A 23,576-nucleotide genomic window follows, 5' to 3' on the forward strand; every position below is an offset into this window, starting at 1 on the left:
AAGGATGGTAGTCTAACAGACCACAAAAATAGGTCTCAGGAAAAACAAGACTTACAGCTTCCTGGCTAATATTTTTAGAGTTTAAAAATAATTTTTATCTGAACTGGGCAAGGTTGTTTAAGTTATTTGGCAGCAGAGATTTTTGTATTGAGAAATATTTCACTCAATAGCTCAGGTGATAAAAATATACAACAACCCACCATAACTGTATTTGCCAAGAAATAGCAGGGATGTCATTTAAGATTTCTGCTTGATTTTACCAAGTCTTGATCAATAAAGGGATAGTGCTTGAATCATCTGATAATCTCAAAAGTGCTCGTGGAATATTATCAGTAAAATCTCAGGACACTAAATCAGTCCTCCATTGACTAATTTAACAATATTTCTAGCTTCTTTCAGAATTCAAAAGCTGCTTCATTTTCAGTTCATGTGAAAACACTGATGGCCCAATTTTCTGTTGGGGAAAGGAATTATAATGATATGAAGATGATTCCCCCGTCCCGCCCCCCAGCGTTTATTAAAATGGATGCCAGCTAGACTCTAGGGCAGGAGTGTCACAAGTGAAACACCAGTTAGGAGCAGATTAATCTAAATCTTTATTTAAAAAAAATATTGAGTGCAGATCCAAGGCTATGCAATATCGCAATATTAAACTTTCACATTTGTACCAGCAAATCCTTGCAAGCTCTCATTTTCACCTGACATAGCCCTGGATCTGCACTCCATATTTTTTTTAAATAAAGATTTAGATTAATCTGCTCCTAACTGGTGTTTCACTTGTGACACTCCTACCCTAGAGTCTAGGGGCAATCTGGGTGCGGGCAGCTCAGTGGGGGATCTGGATGCACAGGGGCTTGTTGAGGGGTTCTGGGTGCAATGGTAATGGATTCTGCAGGGGGGTCCAGGTGAAGGTGGTTGGGGCTCAGCGGGGGGGTCTGAGTGTGTGGCAGAAAAGAGCTCAGCAGGGGAGTCTGGGTGTGTGTGGGGGCTCACTGGGGCGGGGATCCAGATGCTGGGGGAGTGGGACTCAGTGGGGTTGGGATCCAGGCAGAGCTGGTTGGGGCTCAATAGGGTGGGGATCTGGGTGTGGGTGGCTCATCGGGGTGGTCCAGGTGCAGGGGGAGTGGAGCTCGTTGGGGTGGTTCTGTGTGCGGGGGGATCTGGATGCAGAGAGGTTGGACGGATGGGGGAGCAACTCCTTGTACAGTGATCCCTCCCCCTGCAGCTGAGGAGCGATGGGTGCAGGAAGCGCACGGTTGGGGAAGGGAGTTTGTAGAGCTTCCTAAAGCTGGGGGAGAAACCTGGGGGTACGTCTGACCTGGCCCCAGATGCTGTGCAGGGGAAGAGGAAGTTCTGTTCTCCCCAGCCTAGCCAGGACTAGCAGCTGAGCCTGGTACAGGTTAGGAGCCCCCAGCCATGTCTTCCCCAGTCCTGCCCCCACCCCACAGTGATTTACCTCTCAGCTGGCTGCCCTGGGCACCCGAAACATACTGCTGGGGAGGGTCTCATGACCGCTTTTGTGGCTTCCCTTTGCTTCCCCATCAGACAGTCATTGGGGGACATAAATTCTTCACATATTCAGTGGTGCAGAATACTTCTGGGTGGATTCTGTTACCCCTTGTTACTGAGGTCCACCTTCAGAATGCCTCTCCCCCTTTGGTGCTCATGTCTCTTCCTCTAGTCACTCATTAGGGAAAATATATTTCTATAGGGCCAAATCTTGCAGTCTATTTCCAGCCAAACACCAGTTGAAGCCAACAGGGATTTTGACCGATTAAAACTCTGCAGGATATTGAATTTCTTTCCTCATAAAACCAACCCCACCAGCTTCCCTCTTTCATATTGCTCCTTTCTGAATTCTTTCCAATTTGTTATCTTTCTGATACAGAAGCACACAGCACAGTATTCAGTAATCTAGGTTAGACTGAGCTGTGCTGTATCGAGTTGTACTATCCTCTCTCTGGTCCTACAGTGAAGGATTCTTTGTTGTTGTGAAATAGCATGTAAACTAAAATCATAGAATATCAGTGTTGGAAGGGACCTCTGGAGGTCATCTAGTCCAACCCCTTGCCCAGAGCAGGACCAATCCCCAACTAAATCATCCCAGCCAGGGCCTTCTCAAGCCTGACCTTAAAAACTTCTAAGGAAGGGGATTCCACCACCTCCCTAGGTAACACATTCCAGCGTTTCACCACCCTCCTAGTGAAAAAGTTTTCCTTAATATCCAACCTAAATCTCCCCCACTGCAACTTGAGACCATTACTCCTTGTCTTGTCATCTGCTATCACTGAGAATAGTCTAGATCCATCCTCTTTGGATCCACCTTTCAGGTAGTTAAAAGCAGCTATCAAATCCCCCCTCATTCTTCTCTTCTGTAGACTAAACAATCCCCGTTCCCTCAGCCTCTCCTCATAAATCATGTGTTCCAGACCCCTAATCATTTTTGTTGCCCTTCACTGGACTCTCTCCAATTTCTCCACATCCTTCTTGTAGTGTGGGGCCCAAAACTGGACACAGTACTCCAGATGAGGCCTCACCAATGTCGAATAGAGGGGAACGATCACATCCCTCGATCTGCTGGCTATGCCCCTACTTATACAGCCCAAAATGCCATTGGCCTTCTTGGCAACAAGGGAACACTGTTGACTCATATCCAGCTTCTCGTCCACTGTCACCCTACGTCCTTCTCTGCAGAACTGCTGCCTAGCCATTCGGTCCCTAGTCTGTAGCGGTGCATGGTATTCTTCCATCCTAAGTGCAGGACTCTGCACATGTCCTTGTTGAACCTCATCAGATTTCTTTTGGCCCAATCCTCCAATCTGTCTAGGTCCCTCTGTATCCTATCCCTACCCTCCAGCGTGTCTACCACTCCTCCCAGTTTAGTGTCATCCGCAAACTTGCTGAGCGTGCAATCCACACCATCCTCCAGATAATTAATGAAGATATTGAACAAAACCGGCCCCAGGACCGACCCTTGGGGCACTCCACTAGATACCGGCTGCCAACTAGACATGGAGCCATTGATCACTACCCGTTGAGCCCGACAATCTAGCCAGCTTTCTACCCACCTTGTAGTGCATCCATCCAGCCCATACTTCTTTAACTTGCTGACACGAATAGTGTGGGAAACCGTGTCAAAAGCTTTGCTAAAGTCAAGGAATAACATGTCCACTGCTTTCCCTTCATCCACAGAACCAGTTATCTCATCATAGAAGGCAATTAGATTAGTCAGGCATGACTTTCCCTTGGTGAATCCATGCTGACTGTTCCTGATCACTTTCCTCTTGTCTAAGTGCTTCAGAATTGATTCCTTGAGGACATGCTCCATGATTTTTCTGGGGACTGAGGTGAGGCTGACTGGCCTGTAGTTCCCAGGATCCTCCTTCTTCCCTTTTTTAAAGATTGGCACTACATTAGCCTTTTTCCAGTCTTCTGGGACTTCCCCTGATCACCATGAGTTTTCAAAGATACTGGCCAATGGCTCTGCCATCACATCCGCCAATTCCTTTAGCACTCTCGGATGCAATGCATCCGGCCCCATGGACTTGTGCACGTCCAGCTTTTCTAAATAGTCCCGAACCACTTCCTTCTTCGCAGAGGGCTGGCCACCTCCTCCCCATGCTGTGCTGCCCAGTGCAGTAGTCTGGGAGCTGACCTTGTTCGTGAAGACAAAGGCAAAAAAAGCATTGAGTACATTAGCTTTTTCCACATCCATCCTAAGAGAGGTGCTACATTCCCTTACGTTACTAAAAGAAGTTTCCTCTGTCTGTATCGGATATCAAATGCTTTATTGGGCTAACCCCACACAGCAGATAGTGTACAGTGATATTTTGGCAATGCTTCAGGTAGACAGCTGAGTAGCCAACATGCCCATACTATCAAAGTGAAAGTGCTTTGGCAAAAGACTCAGGGCCTGTTTCTCCATTCCCTCAGACTAGTGATATGCCATGTGACCGCCATGAGGGAGTGGAGAATCAGGCCCTGGGTGTGACAATACATAAATCAGCTAGGCAGAGTGTAGACCATAATTATGATTTTTGACTTAGCAATGGATGAAGACAATGACTTCTTTTTATCTAGGCTAAAAGCATTTTATATTTACCAATCAAGTCTTTCACCTCTATTTTATGCATTGAAGTTTAAAGAACTATCCCAAAAAGGTACAGCCAGTCTCTTGAAGGACTGCGCTAAAGAGTCAGACACTAATGACTGGCAGCGAAGAAAAGGCTTAATAATAGTTGAGGACCCAGAGAGGGACAAGGGGACTAACCCCAGCACCACTTGGCTGTTCTTTGCTTGTACTCTGAAGCAAGCAGGGTGACCATGAGCATGACACTGAGAGCTATGCACAATCTCCATGTACGTGGTGCATCCTTTGGCTTGGGCAGGACAAAAGTTTTATCTCTAGTCAATAAAGAAGCCAATAGTCAAGTTCCAACACAAAGCATGGTCAACACTTCCTGCTGCCAGCTATAAATACCTCAACATCTCACTTTTACAGGTGTAATTAAAATATAATGCAGATTGGAGTAAATGTAAAGGGACACCCAACTGTATAATACTTTAAAAAGTAACTTTACCTTACAAGTGCCTGGGAAGCTCAAAACTGAAATCTGTTCAAATCCGTTGCAGTGAATCAGTTTTGCACGTTTTAAAATTAATATTTCTAAAAACAGAAGCAGCTTCGATGCACAAACCCTGGCACTTGCTGCTTCGTCGGCATTAGCATGATGGTACCATTTGCAGCACAAAATTTGCAATCATATGTGCGCTCAAGGGCCAAATCCTGTTTCCCTGCACATAGCCCATTTGTTCTGGGTAAGGGTAGGGGATTGCCTCAGAGATTTTGGGAAAGAGAATCCTCCCCAATCTTCAGAGCAACAGCCTCTGTGCTCTCCCAAGGCGCAGGTTTTAGTCAGTGAATCCATGTAGCTGCAGACCCCCTGGCACTTCCACACCTTTCACTTGACCCACTGTCACTTCTTTTTAGCACTGTGGTAGCAAGCTGCCACAGAGTGCTGCTACCTAGAGTGTGCAGGATGTGCATAGTCCCCTTCTTGCCCTTTCCGTGGCCTACTCCCCCACTCTCCAGTGGTTCTATTTCTTTTTGGTTCCTGCATGCCCACACAATGGAGGGAGCACAGGATTTGGCCCTAAAATAAGTGTTGCATTCAACTGAGCTGATAGGTCTTTGGAGCTAGTATTATTAATAAATGTACTGTTTGTTGTTGTGATTTATAATGGGATGTGTCGTGTATAAAAAGAGAATAAGCGCTCCATGTATCCTCCAATTAGTTTGGAAGCATTTTCTGGTTATTTGCCTGAGAGGTTTCAGACAACAGTAGCATTGTTAGGAATGAATTGCTACTCCTTAATGTTCAGTTACAAGCATTACTGGCCAAGTAAATTACTACTGACCTTCGTCATCTTAGTTTCTTTTTAAAGATTCATGAAACCTTTGAAAAATTCAATTGAAAAAAGGTGTCTGAAAGTCTGACAGAGAATGTATCAGAAGAGTGAGTGAGTGAGTGAGTGTGTAAAATGGACAAGCTGACTTGCAATACCATACTATTATGGTATTACCATTTAGAGTAAGGGGGCAGTACCCTACCTGGCATGTGCATACCTCTAAGATCGGCTCCACAACTGTTCTGCTAAAGGCTAGTTCAGCAAAAACAGGCTTTTTGCAACCATTCCCAGTCCCCAAGGCCTGTCCGTTAGGATGCTGTGCCAGGTTTCCTTCCTTATGGGCATGTAGTCGCCAATTGTCTGTCGCACATACAGTCCGGGAACACTGATTTATGTCTGTGCTGCTGAGAAACTGGCTGGCTCTCACCCTGCTCTGCTTCTAATTTAATCAGGCCCAGGACTGGTCATGAGGCAAACTGAGGTGACTGCCTCAGATGCCAGACTCTGTGTGTGTGTGTGTGTGTGTGTGTGTGTGTGTGTGTGTGTGTGTGTGTGTGTGTGTGTGTGTGTGTGTGTGTGTGTGTGTGTGTGTGTGTGTGTGCGCGCGCGCACCACTAGGACCCAGAAATTTGTGTCTGCTGCTGGTGCAGATGTATTCTGTCTGCTCTAGATGCACAGAGATGGTGGAGTGCTGTGCTGGAGGAAGGAAGGCAGGTGAAAAGATGAGAGGGAACAACAGAAAGCAGCAGGAGCCTCTTATGTACCTCTCTAGCACCCCCAGGAGCCTGGACTCATTAACCCAGCTTCTCAGGGAGCTTCCTGTTTCCTGCTGCTTCCCTGAACCCACTTGAGGGGAACAGGCAGTCAACTGAAGTAGTAGGAGCCAGTTAGGCCCTTAAGACGCTGATATCTTCCCTCACTCAGGCCCCGCTACCCGCCTGCTTCTTTGTCCCCTTCAATTGAGCGTTAGTGTTGAGAGCCACTATAGCTGGCACAGAACAGCAGTCATGAGGGAAAGAAGAAAAACGCCCCTCTAGGGCAGCATTCAGAAGAATGAAAGAAAGAAAAAGGAAGCTTTTCTATCTAAGCAGGAAGGAGCTCTCCTGAGATACACAGACACAAATGTTCACGGTGAGCCTTCTGGCCCCAGTGAGGATGTGAGTGGTGAGGAGATGCCTGATCTTCCAGTTAGTCAGAGTGCAGGTGACCTGGCAGCTACTGCAGCATCCATATCTCCATCTCAAATGGCTGTAACCATGCACATTCCTGAAGAAAAGTGTAGATCAGAGAAGAGTGTGGTGGAGGCGCAAGAAACAGCTGCTGCTGAATTTAGTTCCTTAAGTCGAGATGATCCAGGACTGTGGACCCACTTGAGCAGTAGCCTGAGGGACTTCCTTGTACTGCGTGGGCCACAGCAAGTAAAAAAACTTCATGTTCCCCACAGACAATGAAAATAGAAGTTTCCATCCAGCACATTGTTGACGTGAAATCCCCAATGGTGCCAAAGTGGAGAGGCCATGGCTTATGTACTCAAAAACCCAGAATGCTGCATCCTGTTTTTGTTGCAAGCTCTTCCAGTCTAATGTTCCAGCCACACTGGGTTCTACAGGAACAAAGGACTGGAAAAATCTGGCTAGAAATCTGGCATGCCATGAGAACGCAGCAAATCATCAGAGAGCATTCCATAGGTGGAAAGAGCTTGAGATGAGACTAAAGGTTCAAGGCCACCATAGATGATCAGCATCAAGAGAAGATTGCATCAGAGTCTCTTTACCTGCAAAATGTTCTGAAAAGGCTCATGGCCATTGTGAGAATATTTGCTACCCAAAACCTAGCACTGCGTGGCACTTCAGATCAGCTGTATGTGCCAAACAGTGGAAACTTCCTTAAAATTGTGGAGCTGATGGCTGAGTTTGATGCTGTACTCCAGGAGCATCCAAGAAGAGTCACCACCCAAGAAATGTACACACACCACTACCTTAGAAAAACAATTCAAAATGAGATCACACAGTTACTGGCAACAGAAGTCAAACAGAAGATTGTGGCAGATCTGAAGTCAGCAAGATATTACTCTGTTATTCTGGACTGCACCCCTGACATCAGCCATACTGAACAAATGACTTTAATGGTGCATTTTGTAACAGAACCTAGTGAAAATGTCCTGCAATGGTGACTGTCAGAGCATTTTCTAGAATTTATTGACATTGATGATACTACAGGAGCTGTATGACAAACGTGCTTCTTAAAAAGCTGAAAGATACGGGAATTGCGATAGCTGACACGAAGGTCAGGGCTACGATAATGGTGCCAACATGAGAGGTAAGAACAGAGGAGTGCAGACATCGATCCGAGAAGTAAACCCTCGAGCTTTTTTTGTCCCATGCAGTTCTCATTCATTGAACTTGGTCGTCAGTGATCAAGGCCGCTCTACAGGTTTTGCCGCCCCAAGCAGTGACAAAAAAAAAAAAAAAAAAAAAAACCGCCACCATGGACAGCCAAGGGGAGAAGCTGCTGCCGAATTGCTGCTGCTGCTGGACAAACTGCCACCCCTTTCTACCTGCCGCCCCAAGCACCTGCTTGGAACGCTGGTGCCTGGAGCCGGCCCCATCAGTGATGCAGCGTCAGCTTCTAGTGAGGCTGCTGAATTTTTTAATGCAATTCAAAGCATCTGTGTATTTTTCTCTGCATCAACTCTTTGATGGCAAATTTTGAAGAAACATCTGGGAACATCCTCTCTGATACTGAAACCACAGAGCCACACGATGGGAAAGTCGAGTGCAGGCGATAAAGCCTATCCAACACCAAATTGGGAAGATAGATGATGTCATGGTTGCCATTATGGAGGATAATGCTGTGACAGGAACTGTTCGTGGGAGAAAAGTGGCAAAGGGAAATGGAATCACCAGAAACGTACATAACTTCACATTGCTGTGTGGCTTAGTGTTGTGGCATGACATACTGTTTGAAATAAATGTTGTAAGCAAGAGACTCCAAGGTGTTGACCTTGATATATCTGGAGCAATGGAACAACTGGACAAAGTCATACCTACAGTCTTACCAGTCAGATGAGGGATGTGAAAACATTCTGAAGAGTGCACAGAAGTTGGCAGAGGAACTTCACACTGAAGCTATTTTCCCACCCATTCAAGAATACAAGCGTCACCGAAGATGACGACATTTTGATTACGAGGCATGGGATAATCCCATAAGAGACCCCAAACAACAATTCAAAGTTGAATTCTTTAACCAGGTGCTAGATTGTGCAATACAGTGAGTTGAAGAACGTTTCATGCAGCTCAAGGAACACAGCAGTATATTTGGGATGTTGTATGATATTCCAAAACTCCTCACTATACCTGAAGAAGCCCTACACCAGCAATGCAGGGCACTAGAGACAGTGTTGACACATGATGACATGCGCGATATTGATGCAAATGATTTAGGTGAACCGAAAGCCCTTTTAAGATATATTCAAGAACAGCCTTTGGAGTTGATCCTGCTGAAATGTATGTGCACAAATAAGATGACCACCCTTTCCAAATGCTTTTGTTGCTCTGCGCATACTTCTAACACTTCCTGTAACAGATGCCAGTGGAGAACGCAGCTTCTCCAAACTGAAGTTAATAAAAACACATCTACACTCCACAATGACACAGGAGAGGCTGGTTGACCTTGCAACCATCTCAATAGAGTATGAGCTGGCCCAGACTGTGGACATTCAGCAGGAAGCAGTTCAAATCTTTGCAACCAAGAAGGCACAGAAAGCATCACTTTGATTATTCAAACAGATAAAAATGCCAGTGTTTACTATGCAGACAAGAAAAGTTACATTTGCTGTTTAGACATTTGAAAGTTAAGTGTTAATTAAAATTTTTGAGGCATTTTAAGTTGTTCGTTCTCCTTTATTGGGGTAGGTAGCAGAGCAGTTCCATGAGAGGAGTAGAACAGGAAGAAGGCAGAATTGAGACCTTTCAAAGTTTGGGCCCAAGCGAGGGGGCATCATTTGAGCTTCCCACCTCAGGTGCCAAAATGTTGTGGGCCGGCCCTGATCAGGCCATCCACAAATAGGTGGAGTCCAAAACAATGTAATAAAGATGTTTTCAACATACATCCTTGCCCACATTGTACATTCTTGACATGGCAAATACTTGCTTCCACGGTAGACTATACCTTGGCAGTCAACAGGACAAACCATTTATTTTTCTAACACAGGCGTCAAAAGAATAATTTTTTTGGTTGGAAATTCAAATATATGAGCAAGAACAGAGAAACTTGTATTCATTTGCCTAATAATTATACTTCACAGTTATATCTCCATTCATCCAAGGATTTCAAAATAACTTTTTAAACATTAATAATCTTCACAGCCAGAAAGTAGTTATGTAATGTCATCCCCAGGAAATTGGAAAGTCAGGCCCTTAGTGTTTGAGCTGGCCACCCCAGAACTGGATGCACCAAACATTCATGGGCGTTTGAAAATTTAGGCCTACGTTCCTTGCTGACGAGGAGACAGCAAGTCAGTAGCAGAACCAGAACCCAAAATTTCTGACTCCTACTTCCACATTCTAACCAGTCAACAATCCATGAAGATATATTGGGTGAAAATTACAACTGGCATAATCCACTACAACTCCATTGGTTTCAATGGAGTTACATATTGGTAACACTCGCCCTTTATTTTTGGTTAAGATGCTTAGGATAAGCTACTTAAATTAGAGTTCAGATTCTCCATATTGAAGTAGAGAATGTTGCTGGATCACGTGGTCTGCTCATCTCTCATAGGTTAAAGGACCAACTAACAATATAGAACTTTCACCTAAATGTTACTGAACTCCCACACATGACCACACTTCCAAGGAAGCTTTTCTGAGCATGCAAGATATGAACATCTCACTGTACCATAAAACTAAGACCTTAAAGTCAATTGTGAAATATTAGAACACAGGCAAGAAGTCAAATCGCAGAAGAGGCTCCAGAGGTGGCAATTACAGGCTGCTAAGCCTAACTCCAATACCAGGAAAACTGGCTGAAACAAACACACACACACACACCAGAATTATCAGATATGTAGATGAATGTGATATGTTGGGGAAGAGTCAATACAACTTTTGTAAAGGGAAATCATGCCTCACCACTCTATTTGAATTCTAGAGGGGGGCAAACAAACATGTAGACTAGTGTGATCCATTGATATAGTATACTTGGACTTTCAGAAAGCTTTTGACAAGGTCCCTCACCAAAGGCTCTCAAGCAAAGTAAGCTGTCATGGGCAGGTCTTCTCATGGATCAATAACTAATTAAAAGATAGGAAAAAAGGGTAGGAATAAATGGTCAGTTTTCAGAATGGAGAGAGGTCCATAGTGGCGTTCCCCAGAGGTCTGTACTAAGACCATGTCCTATTCAACATGTTCATAAATGATCTGGAAAAAGGGGTAAACAGTGAGGTGGCAAAATTTGCAGAGGATACAAAACTACTCAAGATAGTTAAGTCCAAAGTTGACTGTGAAGAGTCACAAAACTGTGTGACTAGGCAACAAAATGGCAGATGAAATTCAATGTTGATAGATGCAAAGTAAAGCACCCTGGAAAACATAAGCCCAACTATACATACAAAATGATGGGGTCTAAATTAACTGATACCACTCAAGAAAGAACTATCCACAATTACTCCAAGATCTTTGAAAACATCTGCTCAATTTGCCGCTGCACTCAAAAAAGGAACCATAAGAAAAGGAAAGAAAAAAATATCATAATGCCTTGATATAAATCCATGGTACACCCACACCTTGAATACTGTGTACAGTTCTGGTTGCCCCACTTCAAAAGATATATTAGAATTGGAAAAGGTACAGAAAAGGGCAACAAAATGATTAGTGGGTATGGAGCAACTTCCATATGAGGAGACATTAAAAAGATGACTAGGATTATTCAGCTTAGAAAAGAGACAACTAAGGGTTGGATATATGATAGAGGGCAATAGAATCATGAATGGTGGAGAAAGTAAGTGTTATTTACACCTTCTTTTAACACAAGAACCAGGGCTCACCAATGAAACTAATAGGTAGCTGTTAGGGTTCCTTCCCCACTCTGAACTCTGGGGTACAGATGTGGGGACCCGCATGAAAGACCCCCTAAGCTTATTTTTACCAGTGTAGGTTAAAAACTTTCCCAAAGCACAAATTCCACCTTGTCCTTGAACAATATGCTGCCACCACCAAGTGATTTAGACAAAGAACCAGGAAAAGGACCACTTGGAATCCTATTCCCCTAAGCCCTACACCCCGTTTCCTGGGGAAGTCTTGAGAATAACATCCTCACCAATTGGTACAGGTGAACACAGACCCAAACCCTTGGATCTTAAGAACAATGAAAAAATCAATCAGGTTCTTAAAAGAATAATTTTATTTAAAGAAAAGGTAAAAGAATCACCTCTGTAAAATCAGGATGGTAAATACTTTACAGGGTAATCAGATTCAAAACACAGAGCATTCCCCTCTAGGCAAAAACTTTAAAGTTACAAAAAAAAAAAACAGGATAAACTTCCCTCTAGCAAAGGGAAAATTCACAAGTTGAAAACAAAAGGTAATCTAACTCACCTTGCCTTATTTACTTACTCTTTTTGTAATATCAGAGACTTGTACAGGATGTTTTATAGAAGGAGTTTTTTGACCTGATGCTTCTCTGCTTTCCCCAGAGAACACAACACTTCCCCCCGCCCCCCAAGATTTGAAAGTATCTTCTTTCCCCATTGGTCCTTTTGGTCAGGTTCCAACCAGGTTATCTGAGCTTCTTAACCCCTTACAGGTAAGAAGGAATTCTAGGCTACCCGTAGCTGTATGGTTATGTCAGTAGCAGGTTTAAAACAAACAAAAAGGAAGTGCTGTGCATTGTTTAAAGAAGTCAACTTGTGGAACTCGTGGCCAGGGAATGTTGTGAAGGTCAAAAGTATAAGTGTGGGTTCAAAAAAGAATTAGATAAGCTCATGGAGATAGCTCCATCAATGGCTATTGTCCAAGATGGTCAGGGATGCAACCCCATGCTCTGGGTGTCCCTAAACCTCCGACTGCCAGAAGCTGGGACTAGACAACAGGGGGAGGATCACTTGATAAGTTCATTCCCTCTGAAGCACCTGGCACAGGCCACAGTCAGAAGACAAGATACTGGGATAGATGGACTACCGGTCTGACCCAGTATGGCCATTCTTATTTTCTTATCAAAGGCTTACCTCAGGGATTTGGGGGAAGAGGACATGCCCTCTAGCACCTGAGGATTCATGAAGAAAGAAAGTTCCAAATCCATAGAAAGACCATCCCTCCACAACTCTGCCTTGCCTCTCCTGGTCCCACTAGCTCCTCCATCTTTGTCTTTTGATGCTTCCCGGTGCAAGGTTGCTGCAGGCACAGAGCATAAACAGTGTTGCTAGAACCAGCATTAACCTTTGTGTGGACAGCTGTTCATCTAGGAGTGGCATATGTTGTGGAAAGTGGCTGCTTCCTGTTCCACTCCCCGCATCACTCCACACATACACTAAGCCAGAGATGCTTGATTGCTATGAAGGGTGACTCCCCACCTTCTGCTGCTTTTGGTGTTTTTAACTCTTCTCTGTCTATTCCTTGGAGCTGAAGAGAGCACATGTATCCCTTGCAGAGGACATGCGCCCTTCAGGTGATGTAGGCTCAACCCCGATTCTATTAAATCAGCCTAGTAAATCAGTAACAATTGTACAATAATCAACAGCACATAAAATCAATAAACTCCAAACAGCAATTTGTCACCAGTCATGTCATTCATCATTTATATTTCCTGTTCAGTGCTATAATTAAATGGAGGCTCTGTAAATTAAGAGAAAAACAATAAAAATATGAACAGCAGGCCTATTTGAACAAAATCTCATAATGATGAAAAAATCCTACCCCAAACAGAGCTCTCTCTAACAAAGGAAGAAGAACTAGACAAATCATGAAATCCACCAGGGACTTGGTTATCAACCCTAATTCATACAGATGGCACTCATATAAGAGCAAAGGGCAGCATTACTAAGTCATCAGATAATCTTTCCTATAACCGTCAGAAGTCTTTCTTGATGCTGTATCAAGAAAAGAAATCTATTCCTGGGTGAACACTCAAATTGATACAATAAAATCTAACATCAAAACTAGTTTACACAGCTATAATTTTACACATTCAGATCAGTATGAAGGACCATCTCTCTTTTTGGTAAACATGACTGAAAATCTATTTCGGTTTAGACATTTTGAATATACTCATGTGCGTTAAGCCAAATATAAGAAAAGTTTAGTGTAACAATTTCATTCTGTTTCTTTTCCTTTTCACTTGTTCAATTCCCATAAATTGTACAGTCAAATTGGAAATTTATTGTGTTAATATCTTGCTATTAGAACATTTGTAAAATTTCTTTGAGTGTACGTTCATTCTTCCTTTCTGCTAGGTGATAAAATGCGTCACCTTTAATCAGTCACGGTAGCAACTATAACGCACACAGAAGTATATGATTCTTTTGACAGGCAGTATTGCGGTACCTGCATCTTTGCTGAACAAGCAGTTTCAATTTGCAAGCTCTCAGGTAAACATTTTTTGTTTTTTTTTCCCCCCACAGATTTCTACAGTTTGAGTTTTTCATGTTTCAGGATTAGACAACGCTTGCCCAGCCCCAACCTCTGTTGGTTTGCAGTGAAAACATAAATCACCCCAATTTAGGTTGCAATGGACCCAGTTTTGCTTGAAAGACTCAGACAATTTGACAAATCTTGCCCTTGATTAGCCACTGCTTCACACGCTGTAGTCATTTACACTATGAAGTCAGAATTTTCCACTAAGTTACACCATTGGTGACATTTCACACCCACCTTTTCACAACACAAATGACTGCACAAAGTTCTAAAAAGCTGGTGCCCATTCATTCCTTTTTAATAAATCACATCCATATGCTGTATAGATTTCTAATGAAAATTTAATGATCCTTAATTGAATCTGCATTAATTAAGTTATTGACCCATCATAACAGATGCTAGTCATGTTTTTAATCGATCAGCACTTCCCTTCCCTGCTCCCCCCCACTGATAGTCAATACACACAAAGTCATATTTAGACTTATTATGATGCAATATTACTCACACCGTCTTCTTTCCTAGATACCCCAATCCATTCCATGTTTGCATATAGGAATGTGCACCATTTAATGGATGTCCAAGGTTACACCAAGAAATAACAGCTTCTTCGACTCCCAAACTTAAAAACCAAGGGAACTGCAAAACAAGGTTTGATTAACTGGGTGCAAACAGACCTGCTCAAATGGATGCACTGTAATGGGCCTTTAAGCCCTGGTCTACACTAGGACTTTAGGTCGAATTTAGCAGCGTTAAATCGATGTAAATCTGCACCCGTCCACACGATGAAGCCTTTTTTTTTTTTTTTTTTTTTTTTTTTTGGACTTAAAGGGCTCTTAAAATCGATTTCCTTACTCCACCCCTGACAAGTGGATTAGCGCTTAAATCAGCCTTGCCGGGTTGAATTTGGGGTACTGTGGACACAATTTGATGGTATTGGCCTCCGGGAGCTATCCCAGAGTGCTCCATTGTGACCGCTCTGGACAGCACTCTCAACTCAGATGCACTGGCCAGGTAGACAGGAAAAGAACTGCAAACTTTTGAATCTCATTTCCTCAAGAAAAAAGGCGCGAAACGATTGTCTGCTGCTGCTTTCTCGGAGGGAGGGAGGGAACGGGGGCCTGACGATATGTACCCAGAACCACCTGCGACAATGTTTTAGCCCCATCAGGCATTGGGATCTCAACCCAGAATTCCAATGGGCAGCAGAGACTGCGGGAACTATGGGATAGCTACCCACAGTGCAACACTCCAGAAGTCGATGCTTGCCTCGGTACTGTGGAAGCACTCCACCGAGTTAATGCACTTAATGCACTTAGAGCATTTTCTGTGGGGACACACATACTCGAATATATAAAAACGATTTCTAAAAAAACGACTTCTATAAATTCGACCTAATTTCGTAGTGTAGACATACCCTAAGAGATGCTAAGTGAACTCTGTTAAATGGTGCAGTCAAGATGATCATAAATTCTTGTCTTTGCTGTGGTACAAAGCAGCTAGAAACTCTGTGGACCCAAGTCCTTGAAGATTGCCTGTCTGTACTGGAAATCTCCAGGTGGCTTAGAGCCAGAGAAAAGGGGATGTTCGTAAAAGAAGGGGGCATACCTGGGGTTTGCTTATGCTTTGGTGACCCCGCAGCTGCCAGAATGGCCTCCTATGGTTTTAGCCAGCAGGACATAAGAATAGCTTTCACTGGCTGCAGAAATGGAGGAATGTAAAAGATTTTCTTCACATTGATCCTGTGGGGAGCACAGCTTGTCTGGATTAGAGAATTTGGGCTCAGAGTATTTACACTATGTACAGGGGCAAACACAGCAAAGGAAGCATGTGAAATAAAAGCATATTACGCAGAAATCACTGAAAACTTGTATGCCAAAGAATACTTAGCAGATTCAAAGGCAGTTTCCACAACCCCTACTGGACAAACAACCCCCTTTTATTTTTGAATTTCAATGTGACATTTCAGAATGCAAATGTTACAATGAATCCCCAAGAAATTGTAATTTCTCCTGGTAACATTCATTACTTTTTGTAGGTGGTCAAGGCATCTTGTTTATAGTGCCCCGAGTTTCTTTAGCAGAAAGAAGTGTGGTCTAATGGTAGAGTTGGTCAAAAATGCTAGAAAAACAGCAAAAATTATCAACATTTGAGGGTGGCTAGGTTTTTGTTTTGGCTTTTTTTGGGGTAAAAAACTGTCAAAAAAAATCAAATTCCAGAAAATTTTGAGCTAGGAACTCCAGAGTCTGGATCTATCAAAATATTCCTCTATCACCTTCACCAAGTCATTTAGATCAAAATTTTTAGCCTTGGGTGACTAACTCCACATTTTAAACCTGTATCCAAAATTTTAACCTCAACCTATCTGCCTCAATATGCATATTCAGTGGGTTGGGATATCAAATTATAAAACAAGGATATTGTCTCAAGTTGTAATCATGTTTGTCCAGAAGTCAAAGAATAATTAAAAAGCACAATCTTATTGACCTAATTATTTTTTATATATATAAACACAGAGGATTAAGATCAGGCGATCAATAATGGCATAAGGAGACTCCTGGAAAAATATAGGCATAGCACAGTCTTATGTATTAGTGTTGTATTAATTTAGACAGAATACGTGAGCCCAAAGAGTCAAATCTGTTAACATGACACTGAAATGGTCCAACATTAAAGAGTTTTAAACAAGGTTCGGGGTTCGGTATACAGGGACCTCAGCCTGCTTAGTTCCATGGCAAACACACCAGTAACAAGTGTTTTAATCTTTTATTAAAGATACAGAAAAAGGAAAAACAGTTAAAGCATTTCAAATTTAAAGAATTAAGTAATCATGCAGTGTTGTAGCTGTGTTGGACCCAGGATATTGGAGAGACAAGGTGGGTGAGGTAATCTCTTTTATTGGACCGACTTCTGTTGGTGAGAGAGACAAGCTTTCGAGTTTGCACAGTGCTCTTCTTCAGGACTTAAGTAAGGCTTTCATTTAAACATTTTATTCCCTTTAGCTAGAGAGAATTTTTAGAAGGAAATTCCCCCAATATGACAGTGTCTTAGAGGGTATTAAAGATATTAACAACGGTCTGTTCAGGGAAAAGAGAACAAGTTAGTTGAAATGAGCAGAAGCTGTGGTTATTGCTATCTGATCCTGTTTCCTAGAAGACAAAACAAGACCTATGCACACAAAAAAAAAAGGAAGGAAGAGAACAGTAAAGAAAAAAATGCAGCTTCCGGCTCTGGTGTTGACTTTTATGTGCAACCTTGCTGCTGGAGAAAGAAAGGCATGGTACATGATCTTATCAGCCATTCTGAGACCTGGCAAACTTGTACCAGTATTGGGCTGTTTAAGGTATTGCTTTTACCTGCCTCTTTCTGGTCACAGTCTTACAGCAGCATTGCAAAATATGCAGACTTGGCTGGCAAAGCCAGACTCTTGTCACACAGAAAGAAAAACAAGAGGGACAAGAAAGTGAAGAAATAAAAGTGGGGAAGAAAAAGAATGCATGGTGGCGAGCGTCTCACATCCCAGGTGGTAGATGGGATTTAGACAAAACCAGTGGAGGTATTGATTTTATCTGGGTCCCTCTCTTTGGCCTAGTCTGGAGAACATCTCCCAGGATGAGGACGACAAAGACCCAGCAGTGTTACAGTGCATCCCAGGGTCCTAAGAGATGGCAGCCATGAAGCTTGTTCTTTTCTGTTCTCCTGTCTTTCAGTCAGCCAGTGTTCACCAATTTCCTCCACAAAACGTCTCTTTTTGAGGGTCTCAAAGGGAGTGGTGTGTGAAATAGCCCCTCCCCTCATTATTTTATTCACCAATTAGGTGTCATTTCTGACACCAATTTTGGTCAATTGATTTCTGGTCCCACACTTCTCTTGTTTACCAGGCATGATCTTAACACAGCCCTTGAACTATATCTAAGCCTTTTTGTTTGGACTAATTCAGTCTTTTTCCCTTTTGCACCTATCCCCCCCATCAACGTTTATTGTTATAGGTTATTGTGACACCTTTTTCGAAAAGTGGATAAAAGTTTATAGTTAGGCACACAATTGGGCTAGGCCTACTAGGTCCCAATTATTACCCCATATTCATATTTTATTAGGGACTAAGCTATTATCTTCTGATAGCTGTCCTGTGGCCTATATGAAACGAGTTGTGGGCTCTGTCTTTTTCCTCATAGACAGGTATCTATGTCACAAAATTCAGTATCACAATTGGCACCCCTTTGGGAAGTCTCAAGCTGAATGGATATGGAGATGGAACCTGGGTAGTTCAGGGCTGAGTCACAGATGTAGGTAGGGTGGAAGCCTGCATTGTTGTTGCACATGCTGTACCTATTATGTGGATAAGGATGACTTAAGTCTATATGGCACTTAACAAGCAACACATTCAGTATAGGTCTGAATCCAGAATTTGTTAAAGTTAAGCCTGGCAAAACTCAAATTTTATTTTTTGCGTAATTTTAACGGGTAACATCAATGTATATTTTTAATTTTTATTCATTTACATTTTCACAGTTGCAGACAGTTATGGGTTGGTCAGACAGTTAAATGACAGATGCTGAGATTCAAAGAGTTAAAGCTTTATACCCATTAAGACACAAGTTGTATTTTTCAACATGTGATGCTGACATAGTAAATGTCTATAAATCAAACTAATAAGTTCTCAAGGAGCTTTTGTCTTACTTCACCTATCTATGAAAATTTTATCATTAATGAAAATATTGTTTTGTAAGTGTGTGTGGGGGGGAGGGGGAGAGTGAAAATATCAATGTTGACTGACATTTAGCAATACAAATCTAATCCTTCCAAGGCTAGTTAAAGTCAGTGGAAAGACTTCATTGCCAGACCTTCATCGCACCTGATGCAAAGCCCATTCAAGTCAATGGAAGTCTTTCTGTTGGCTTGAATGGGCTTTACATCAGGTGCTATAAAGTCATCCATTGACTTTAAGGGGTTTTGGATCAGGCCCTAAAATGTTTAAAAGACAAGGTTTTGAGAATCCTACAAAAGGAAAGGCCTATAACTGCAGTACTTTTAGCTTTTTTATTCAAAAGTAAAAACAGTGGAATGGAAACCATGTAAAAAAATTCTTGAAGCCCCACTGTTCGATCCTGGCTGTAACCAGTGCTTTTTGATCTACTCGTGTGGAACTCTCAGTTCAAGAAGGATTTCTTTTTTCCTTTTACCGAGTTGCTGCTAACCAAATAGAACTAGAAAGCTGTCCAGGCATCCTCCCAGATGCTTGCTGAAGTTGCACTGTGAAAAGTTCAAAGCCAGTGGGAAAAAAAAGTTGTCTAATTCAAAGTCAACATCAGTCTCAGTACTGCAGGACAGAAGCTGGGCTCATTTCTATTTATGCACAAGTGAAATGCAAAGGTGCCTCACCCTATTCAGAGTCTAGGGCTGCTGTGAGACCCAACATCTTCAGCAAGGATGATTTTGGTTAATACTGCTCCAGGGCAGGACCTCTACTGAGGATTAATGACCAGCCAGAGAAGCCGATGGCTAGAGGCACTACTGAAGGCCATTTTCCCAAGCTGATCATTAATCCCTAGAAATGCCCTGCACAGGCATTTTTATCGCTATCTAACTAAATACGAGAAGCAAAACATTCTAAATACTTTTTTCATGCTGTTTTTAAAATGGCATGGATACCTCTACCTGGAATGTAGCACCCAAGAAGTCTGAGACTTAATAGCTGAACAGTGTTAACAAATGAATACCCTAGAATTAGTCAGCCTGGCTATTTTAATTTTTTTATTGAGCTTATGATTGGTCACTAGCTATAATATATACACGGTTTCCTGATCCCTCAAGTCTGCTACCTTGTGTTTGTCCAGTTGTATTTCCTGATCTTCTGAATTATATGAAACTCCCTCTGTTACTTAAATTAAATCTAAATGATTTTTGGAAAAGGCCCCCAAAACGGCTAAACATTCTAAGCCATAACATTTTAAGCCTAATTCATTTCCCACTCCAAAGCACTTTTCATTTGTTATTTTCATTCTTCTTAACCGAACAAGTCATTTATGTGAGTAATGAAAATAATCTTACCATGCAGCTTTCCATCTATTATTTAGCAGCAAAACAGAAAGTAAAAATTGCTATCGCTATCAATAATTCAACTCCACCACAGTTTTAGTGCTAATGCAGCCGCTCAGCTGAACCCCAGACTAGTGCCTCATCCATTTTTAATTCCTAGGCTGTCTGCATCATGTGAAGTCAAGCATGTGAAATGTGGTTAAAAATATGGTTGTGAAGTGTGGGAAGGTCAACTAAAGTCAATTTACCTATTTGACAACATCCAGCTAATACAAATTAGAACTTGAATATATGTTAATGAGATTGAAAAAAGAAAATTCCATTGCAGGATAGCAGGTGCCTGTCTGATTTAGCAAAGAGCACAACTAATAAGAGCTTGAAGAAGCCTAAAACAAAACAAAACAAAAAAACACCAATGCAGCACGGAGAGTCTGAATTTGTAAAGACAAATCAGGAGCTCTCTACATTCCCACTGCACTTCTAGAAATTTTATTAGATGGCAGAGGTGGCCCCATGTTCTAATCTCTTCCTAGCTGTTCTCTTCAGTTTTACTTCTGGAGGAGAGTTCTTAAAGAGCTGCTCAGACTTTATGAGAACCTTTTTAAAACATCCATTGTTTCTCTAGGCTACATTTTCTTTATTTTTCTGAGTAGGACATTGGCAAGGAAAACAGAGGTTTGCTACCGAAGAGTTTTCATCAGCTCCCACTGCTAATTTCCCTCTTGAAGTCAATCATTCTCTCTGACACCACAGTTAGTTGCTGTGGAAGTCATCATTATGTCATAAACATGGTTAAGGAACCCTGAGGTAATCATCCCCTATGACCTTGACAAGTAAGGAAGGGCAGGAACCCCAAAAAATCCCATATCAATCTCTTCCTGGGGTGCCAAACGGGTCTTTCCATCCTTCCTAGGCAGTGGCAGTGCTGGCATAGCTGATCTATTCATCCCGCTTCCCCATACAGGGTGAGCACTGGAGAATAAGTCACTTCATCACTGTCTGCATTGGTAATATGACCAGGGATCTGCTGGCCATTGAGGCAAGCACTGGAAGGATGGGGACCCTCTTTTCCCTCCCATGCCCTGGAGAAATAGAAAAGCACCTCCTCCCCTTATTCTTCCTTTAGGTTGTTTAATTGGAACTGATAGTCCCAATCAATGAGAGATTATACATTTGCTTACCGGCCAACATGTTAGCTGCAAAGGTTTGGAATTTGAAATTGTGCTAATTTATTTTGTCCTCTTTGAAAATTTCACATGCTCCAATGCTCTGAAAGAAGAGTGGAGGATTTGCCTTACTTCTTCATGGCTAAAAGATGCAGCTTGTGAAATTATATGGACTACCTTGCAGTCTCTCTTCAGGTTTATTTCTTGCTGCCTGACCTTTGTCAATGAAACAGACTGAAATTCATTTGACCCTGGGAGTGAAAGTGTTAAAATTAAGTTAATTGTTCCAGAAGGAAAAGTGGGCTGGACAAAGGTTTCTGCATGGGTCAGGGCACTGCTTCATGTAGATCTTTATTCCTATTGCCTGTTCCTCTGATGCTTACAAAAAACTATGCATACATAAATTTGTCTGTATAGAGGCTTGTAAGTGTAATAGGCAAATAGGCAAACGTGTATATGGCCTTGTACAGTACAATATCCAGGCTAACAAACCAGAGGGCCTACAGTGGATTTGGTTTTTCAAAATGCTGTAGTAGAGGTTATCCTAGTCACATCTCAAATATTATTATGTATTATTTATATTACTGAACCACCTTAGGAGTCCCAGTCATGGATAGGACCCCATTGTGACAGGTGCCATACAAAGAACAAAAAGATGGTCCCTTCCCCACCAGAGCTTATTATCTCAATATAAGAAAGACCACAAATGGATACAGAAACATAGATGGAGGAGTACAAGGAAGCAGAGAGACAATATTGGTCAGCATGCTAGGCAGAGGTCTTAGCCATAGGCGCCAAGTTTCTAATCTGCTGAGGGGCGTGCACCCCCCGGCTCCGCCCAGGCCCTGCCCCACTCCCCCCCCTCCTCCCAAGGTCCCACCCCTGCTCCACCTCTTCCCCGCTCCCACCCCTTCCCCCCGAGCACGCTGTGCCCTCGCTCCTCCCCTCTTCCCCCAGTGCCTCCTGATACCGTGAAACAGCTGATCCACAGCAGGCGGTAGGTGCTGGGAGGGAGGGGGAGGCGCTGATTGGCGGGGCCTACTGGCAGGCAGGAGGCACTGGGGGGAAGGGGAGATTCTGGTAGGGGGGCTGCCGATGGGTGCTCAGCACCCATGATTTTTTTTCCCTGTGGGTGCTCCAGCCCTGAAGCACCCACGGAGTCAGCACCTATGGTCTTAGCGCACCAGGGGCCTAACTGTTGTCCAGTTTTTTGTAGGCCTTACAGCAAAGGAGTGTTTTAAGGAGGGATTTGAAGGAGAACAATGAGTTAGTTTTGCAGAGATTTATGAGGGGCTCCTCCCAAGAAGGAGGGGCAGCATGAGAGAAGGCACAAAAGTTTAACAAGTGACAATTTAACAAGTGGGCAATGGAGGCTGACATTAGCCAACTGGACTCACCATTTTTGTAGTGAATGAGAGATAGTAGGTACAGTGGGGATAGGCCATGAAGGGCCTTGAAAAGTGAAGACAAATAAGCAACTTATGTCTGACGTGATAGAGAAGGGGTTGTCAATGGAGGGATGGCAAGCCAGGGGTGATATAGTCAAAGCAACAGACTAGGCAAACGATATTTGCAGCAGCATTCTGAATGGATATAAGCGAGGCAATTCTGAATCTGTCAAGGCCACAAAGTCTGGTTGTGAGGACCTAGAGGAAGACTCGAGTCAAAGATGATGTCCAGGTTATGGGCCTCAGTAATGGCAGAATGATGACATTGTCCACAGTGATTGAGAAAGTGGGGAGAGCTTGGTTATGAAGCTTATCCTCAGATAGACTTCTATCAGCTTGGCACATAACACTGATTGCTTGTCATGTTTGCTGACCCTAATTTTCACAAGTTAACTGTCAAGGTTCCTCCCCCACTCTGAACTCTAGGGTACAGATGTGGGGACCTGCATGAAAAACCTCCTAAGCTTATCTTTACCAGCTTAGGTCAAAACTTCCCCAAGGTACAAAATATTCCACCCTTTGTCCTTGGATTGGCCGCTACCACCACCAAACAAATACTGGTTACTGGGGAAGAGCTGTTTGGACACGTCTTTCCCCCCAAAATACTTCCCAAAACCTTGCACCCCACTTTCTGGACAAGGTTTGGTAAAAAGCCTCACCAATTTGCCTAGGTGACTACAGACCCAGACCTTTGGATCCTAAGAACAATGAACAATCCTCCCAACACTTGCACCCCCCCTTTCCTGGGAAATGTTGGATAAAGAGCCTCACCAATTTGCATAGGTGACCACAGACCCAAACCCTTGGATCTGAGAACAATGAAAAAGCATTCAGTTTTCTTACAAGAAGACTTTTAATAAAAATAGAAGTAATTAGAAATAAGAAAT

General features: G+C 42.9%; 1 protein-coding gene across 4 annotated transcripts in view; it reads left to right on the forward strand.

Moving 5' to 3' along the window:
* AMER3 (APC membrane recruitment protein 3) overlaps positions 1-23,576 on the forward strand; it is a 66,240-nt gene that overhangs the window by 24,733 nt on the left and 17,931 nt on the right. Inside the window, exon 3 of one of the 4 annotated variants that reach the window (XM_074964004.1) lies at positions 13,859-13,913. The exons of 2 other annotated variants lie outside the window; for them this stretch is intronic. The gene's annotated coding sequence lies outside the window, so the exon portion shown is untranslated. Of the gene's footprint in view, positions 1-6,853; positions 9,285-13,858; positions 13,914-23,576 lie in introns of those variants that run through there. One more of the 4 variants, XM_074964003.1, reaches the window with a different exon arrangement.

Source organism: Natator depressus, chromosome 9 (genome assembly GCF_965152275.1).
Source record: "Natator depressus isolate rNatDep1 chromosome 9, rNatDep2.hap1, whole genome shotgun sequence".
NCBI lineage: Eukaryota > Metazoa > Chordata > Testudines > Cheloniidae > Natator > Natator depressus.